This window comes from Amia ocellicauda (genome assembly GCF_036373705.1).
Source record: "Amia ocellicauda isolate fAmiCal2 chromosome 11 unlocalized genomic scaffold, fAmiCal2.hap1 SUPER_11_unloc_4, whole genome shotgun sequence".
Lineage (NCBI taxonomy): Eukaryota > Metazoa > Chordata > Actinopteri > Amiiformes > Amiidae > Amia > Amia ocellicauda.
In genome coordinates this window covers 188892-195337 of record NW_027102662.1, presented here as the reverse complement: position 1 = coordinate 195337, position 6446 = coordinate 188892, and the positions used below count along the sequence as shown (strand labels likewise).

Below are 6446 nucleotides of genomic sequence, written 5' to 3'. Positions count from 1 at the left end.
TAATGTCAAGACCCTCCTCTATAGTGATGGCTGCTTCTGCCGCCATCCTGTGTTCTAATTGTTTCAAATCATTTATAATAGGGGCAGAATTTGGTCGGGGTAGCTCCTCCAAAGCCTCCACCATTTCAAACAAATCGGGGTGAACTAGGGGGTGAACCTCTATAAGCGCTACCGGTGGGAGGTGGTTATTTAGATCATTGACCATCTGTAACAGGTCGGGGTTCACCGGTAATTCTGTTAATTCACATTCTATCGGTGGTAATTGGGGGTTATTTAAATCATTTATCATTTGTAATAGTTCCAGGTTCATTGGGACATCAGAGGAGTTCACAACAGGGCCGGGGATGTTCTCTCGGGAAGGTCTTTTTGGGGCCCTAGCTTGTTCATAATCCTTTAGTTTGTGAGTTCTTTTACCAAGTCAGGACATTTTTTAATTTATTTTTTATTTTTCCAACAACCCACAATAGTAAGGCGTTTTGTGTCTATTAAAACATTAAATACGGTACAATTCGTTAGTAAGGGTATTAATAAGGGTGTTTTGGCTCTCTATCAGCAGGTTTTGCCCCACTAACACAAGTCTTTGATTTTGTAACAAAGTATGTAGCAACTCATGCCGACCTTCAGGAAGAAGCTCCGGGGGCTGGTGGCCTGGCTCAGCTTCAAAGGATGGTCGCTCCGGTAAATCTCGGTCGAAGGAGGCAAGGAGCGAGTGTATACTCATGGACGGAGACCAAGAAGGCCTTTGCGGTGACACCCTGGCCAAGCGCGGGGTACTGTTCCGCGTTTCTGTAGCCAAGAAACGGGTCTGGGGGGACGATGTTGAAACCAGGCCGTCGTTGGGTGGTGTGTCAGCCCTGACTGACGGCGACCCCTGAGGTTGTTGGATGCCTGTATTTGTTCCGCCCGACAATGCGGCGGGCTGAATCTGGGGTGTTGAATTACCCCCAGAAGGCTGTGGCCTGAGTAGATGTTGGGGGGTCTCCAAGACCACCGTGGGGGATCCTCTCGGTGATCTCACCGGGAAAGATGTTTGATCCCACTTAGACGGGGTAATTGTCATCAATAGCTCATTCACAGAATGACTATCCCAAGAGTCTTGGGAAGAATAAAAATATACATTACATTTACATCTTTAAACGGCGACAGAAATCAAACTTAAAACAACATGTCCAGGACATTCAAAACCTTTAGCTTTTTTAGACCTTTGAAAATAGCCTTAGACATTCACTACAACGCCTTATTATTTACAGACAATATATTTATTAGGACTTGATAATAAATGTAAAACAGAGATGCCGCTGTAAATAAACTGTTTCTTAAATGTTTCTTTAAAAACTGTAATATTGTTAATAAAACACACACACACACAACAACATTTCATTTTTAAACGAACCTTCCAAGTGTAAACGCTTCCTGATCCCGGGACTTCCTGTTTCACAAACGTTTTCACGATCTGTTTAAATATTAAATACAATGAACACCTTCAAGCCTTTTCCTACAACCACTTTAAAACAGAAGTATAATAGCGGGAGATAAGCCAAACAACTTACTAAACCCTTTCGGACGGCTTTACTTCCTAACCAGACGGTACGGCAATCGGTCATTTCTAAACACGTTCCCCAGAAACAAGCCTAGACCTGTCCGGACTTCTAAAGATCTTTCCCAGAACCCCCCGCCCTACAGGAAACGGTCACCCATCGCTTAAATATTAGCCCTCAACGGGCAAACAAAGCCCTTTTAAAAACATTAAAGTTTGAAAGATCTTACTTACCTCCACAGAATAATCGTTTCTTATGTTTTTCGGCTGGTTTAGCTTTTTGCACCGCTGTGAAGGTAAGAGACATGTTTAACCTTTAACCACACCGCTTTATAAAAAGCTTTAACCTCTTACAGGCTGCAGATATATACTCACAGCTATCAGATACCGGGGCTGACGGCCTTTCAGATTCTTGAAAGGTTACGGTTCTCGAAGGTAAAACGAAACAAGCCCTCGATGTGGAAGGCCTTTCGTTGTCTCGAACCACATTTCTTAATACTGTTAGACAGGATAATTTTTTTAAATTAACAAAACTGGACTCAAACATCTTACAGAATCGTTATACAAACAAACAGGGGTTTAGTTCTTACCCGGTCGGCAGACAGCCTGTCTAGGGATAACCACTTCTCTTGGTCGATCCTCGGAGACATTAATCACAGGCCTTTCGATAGTTTCTGTGTAATTAAAGAGACCGGCATTAATATATATTAAAACGTTTTCATAACTCTAATGAGCCGCTTCAAAACCACACACACCCATGCATAAGAACCCATGAGCGCAAACACAAAATTCTTACCGTCGTTGTTCCAGATGATCTCCTCAGCGTTGGAAATGAACTCCTGTTGACTGGCTGAAAAATAATTTTACAGAACTTAAAACAGATGTTATAGCCTTATTTACAATACATGCACACAACACGCTCTGAGTCAATGAAAATAATCTGAAGACTTGCCTAAAAACTCGTTTAAATCGAATCGCTGATGTTGTTTCCGGACATTGTTGATCTTTAGTCTTAAATCGAAAGGTCAGTATGAGTCTGTCGAGCTGAAGACCAGACCTTCATACTTATACTGATGGCCACATGCCGGATCTGCTTGTAAGGCATTGTTCTGGTCTGGCCTTTGTGCCGCCCTGTTACCAATTAACATATCAAAACCAACCAATAAAATGACACTGCATCAAATTTCAAATAGAAACCAAGATGGAGACGATCTCTCTCCTCTCTACTCTAAACTTTTATTAGAACCTTTTGGTCTCTCAAAAAAACATTTTTAAGCATCAAGACCTATAGTCAACAACCACTAAGAATATTTCAGGCCTTTATAAGCACTAAAAAACAACCTGAGCCTAGAAAATAACTATAAAGATCTAAAATAACTAGCGCTTTTACAGTGATTTTTTTTTTTTTTAATAGCGATGCTTTGTTTGGTATTAAACAAGTCACAAACTACTCAGAACAGCGTTTATCCCCGCAAAAGAGATATTTGGGTTTATTTTACAAAGCTTATAAATTATATAGGTTAAAAGTATTCTGAATGTTTTGATATCACACGCCATACCAACTGTTGTCTTCTACACCTTACGGTAGCAACAAATCTAACTACTGCTTTACTTTAACAATAATAATGACGGCGACCACGATGACAACAAGAACAACAACAACAAGAGCAACAACAACAACATCATCATCATCATCATCATCAGATTTTAATTAAAAGTGGCTACACCAGCGTTTACAATTTCAACCTGTCGACGGACGGACGCTCTGAGTGCATCGATTGCGGGCACTCCAATGAAGAAAAGACACCCACCGCCTCCGGGGAACCACGAGGGCAAGCATGACGAAAAGGGCCAGCCCACAGTAGGCTGTTTCCGCCCGGTTTCGAACCGGGGACCTTTCGCGCGTTAGGCGAACGTGATAACCGCTACACTACGGAAACTGACACCGCTGCCTCTTGCTTCAAATGGTTACCGTTAAAGCCTGCTGGTAAAACGGGCTCAGGTGTTTCAGGTCGGCTAGGCTGTGAGATGGCGTCTGAAGTGCGGCGAAAGGATGCCATTTTCACTGACCTGTTTGGCATTGCTAAAGGGCACATCAGGACACTTCGGAAACTCTTTTAAAGGCAGGACGCCCTGCGCTCTGACAGTGCCTGCACTTAACCCAACAAGGTGATGCTGAATGGCTTGTTCAAACGTCTGGTGGTCTTCCTTCACCACCAGACTATCAGAGCTATTGTGCCTTCTACACCTTACGGTAGCAACAAATCTAACTACTGCTTTACTTTAACATTAATAATGACGGCGACTACGACGACAACAAGAATAACAACAACAACATCTTCATCATCAGATTTTAATTAAAAGTGGCTACACCAGCGTTTACAATTTCAACCTGTCGACGGACGGACGCTCTGAGTGCACCGATTTCGGGACACTTCGGAAACTCTTTCAAAGGCAGGACGACCTGCGCTCTGACAGTGCCTGCGTTTAGCCCTACAAGGTGATGCTGAATGGCTTGTTCAAACGGCTGGTGGTCTTCCGTCACCACCAGACTATCAGAGCTATACTGCGCCTTCAACTACATAAGAGTAACAGCAATGTCGCCGATCCTGCTACGGTCGTATTGTAACAGCAACAACATGTATCGATTTTAAAAGTGTCAGTTCCAGTGCCTCGCAAAGCTACCCTTCTGCGATTGTTTGTTCTCAAGGTCAGGATTTCTTGCCACTCCGAGGAAGAGAAAACGACGGCCGGCCTTGGGGCAGAGAGATGGCGACGGGTAACACGGCACTGGCACGCGTGCACCGCGGGTTGTTTCCGCCCGGTTTCGAACCAGGGACCTTTCGCGTGTGAGGCGAACGTGATAGCCACTACACTACGGAAACCAACCCGTCCTGGTGTTTCAAATGGCTCCCATCGAAGCCGGCTGGTAAAACGCGCACAGGGGTTTCCCGTGGGCCAGCCTGTGAGATAAAGGTTTCTATTTTCACTGACCTATTTTGCATTGCTAAAGGGCACATCAGGACACTTTGGAAACTCTTTCAAAGGAAGAACGCCCTGAGCTATGACGAGACTTACACTTACCCTAACAAGGTGATGCTCAATGGCTTGTTCAAACAGCTGCTGCTCGTCTTGTGCCACCATCAGACAATCACAAAGCTATTGTGCCTTCTACACCTTACGGTAGCAACAAATCTAACTACTGCTTTACTTTAACAATAATAATGACGGCGACCACGACGACAACAAGAAAAACAAAAGAACAACAACAACAACAAGAACAAGAACAAGAACATCATCATCATCATCATCATATTTTAATTAAAAGTGGCTACACCAGCGTTTACAATTTCAACCTGTCGACGGACGGACGCTCTGAGTGCACCGATTTCGGGACACTTAGGATACTCTATCAAAGGCAGGTCGCCCTGCGCTCTGACAGTGCCTGCACTCAGCCCAACAAGGTGATGCTGAATGGCTTGTTCAAACGGTTGGAGGTCTTCCGTCACCACCAGACTATCAGAGCTATACTGCGCCTTCGACTACATAAGAGTAACAGCAATGTCGCTGATCCTGCTACGGTCGTATTGTAACAGCTACAACATGTATCGATTTTAAAAGTGTGAGTTCCAGCGCCTCGCAAAGCTACCCTTCTGCGATCGTTTGTTCTCAAGGTCAGGATTTCTTGCCACTCCGAGGAAGAGAAAACGACGGCCGGCCTTGGGGCAGAGAGATGGCGACGGGTAACATGGCACTGGCACGCGTGCACCGCGGGTTGTTTCCGCCCGGTTTCGAACCGGGGACCTTTCGCGTGTGAGGCGAACGTGATAGCCACTACACTACAGAAAACGACCCGTCCTGGCGTTTCGAATGGCTCCCATCGAAGCAGGCTGATAAAACGCGCACAGGCGTTTCCCGTGGGCCAGCCTGTGAGATAAAGGTTTCTATTTTCACTGACCTATTTTGCATTGCTAAAGGGCACATCAGGACACTTTGGAAACTCTTTCAAAGGCAGGACGCCCTGCGCTCTGACAGTGCCTGCACTTAGCCCAACAAGGTGATGCTGAATGGCTTGTTCAAACGTCTGGTGGTCTTCCTTCACCACCAGACTATCAGAGCTATTGTGCCTTCTACACCTTACGGTAGCAACAAATCTAACTACTGCTTTACTTTAACAATAATAATGACGGCGACTACGACGACAACAAGAACAACAAGAACAACAACAACAACATCATCATCATCATCATCATCAGATTTTAATTAAAAGTGGCTACACCAGCGTTTACAATTTCAACCTGTCGACGGACGGACGCTCTGAGAGCACCGATTTCGGGCACTCCAATGAAGAAAAGCCACCCACCGCCTGCGGGGAACCACAAGGGCAAGCAGGACGAAAAGGGCCGGCCCAAAGCAGGCTGTTTCCGCCCGGTTTCGAAAAGGGGACCTTTCGCGCGTTAGGCGAATTTGATAACCGCTACACTTCGGAAACTGACAACGCCGCCTCTTGCTTCAAACGGTTACCGTTGGAGCCTGCTGGTAAAACGGGCTCAGGCGTTTCAGGTCGGCTAGACTGTGAGATGGCGTCTGAAGTGCCGCGAAAGGATGCCATTTTCACAGACCTGTTTGGCATTGCTAAAGGGCACATCAGGACACTTCGGAAACTCTTTCAAAGGCAGGACGCCCTGCGCTCTGACAGTGCCTGCACTTAACCCAACAAGGTGATGCTGAATGGCTTGTTCAAACGGCTGGTGGTCTTCCGTCACCACCAGACTATGAGAGCTATACTGCGCCTTCAACTACATAAGAGTAGATAGTAGGGTTTTTTGGGCGCGGCCTATTTTGTTATGACGTATGCCCTAAGCTTATTAATATTCCTACGTCATAATTGGGGGGCGTGATTTTAGGT

General features: G+C 45.4%; 3 non-coding genes across 3 annotated transcripts; all 3 read right to left on the bottom strand.

The window, feature by feature from the left end:
- Nucleotides 1–3404: 3404 nt before the first annotated feature.
- Nucleotides 3405–3477, bottom strand: trnav-aac (transfer RNA valine (anticodon AAC)). Its single transcript has one exon. It is a non-coding gene; the product is annotated as a tRNA-Val (tRNA).
- Nucleotides 3478–4349: 872 nt separating this feature from the next.
- trnav-cac (transfer RNA valine (anticodon CAC)) lies at nt 4350–4422 on the bottom strand. The gene has a single exon. It is a non-coding gene; the product is annotated as a tRNA-Val (tRNA).
- Nucleotides 4423–5313: 891 nt separating this feature from the next.
- On the bottom strand, nt 5314–5387 carry trnav-cac (transfer RNA valine (anticodon CAC)). The gene has a single exon. It is a non-coding gene; the product is annotated as a tRNA-Val (tRNA).
- Nucleotides 5388–6446: the final 1059 nt, after the last annotated feature.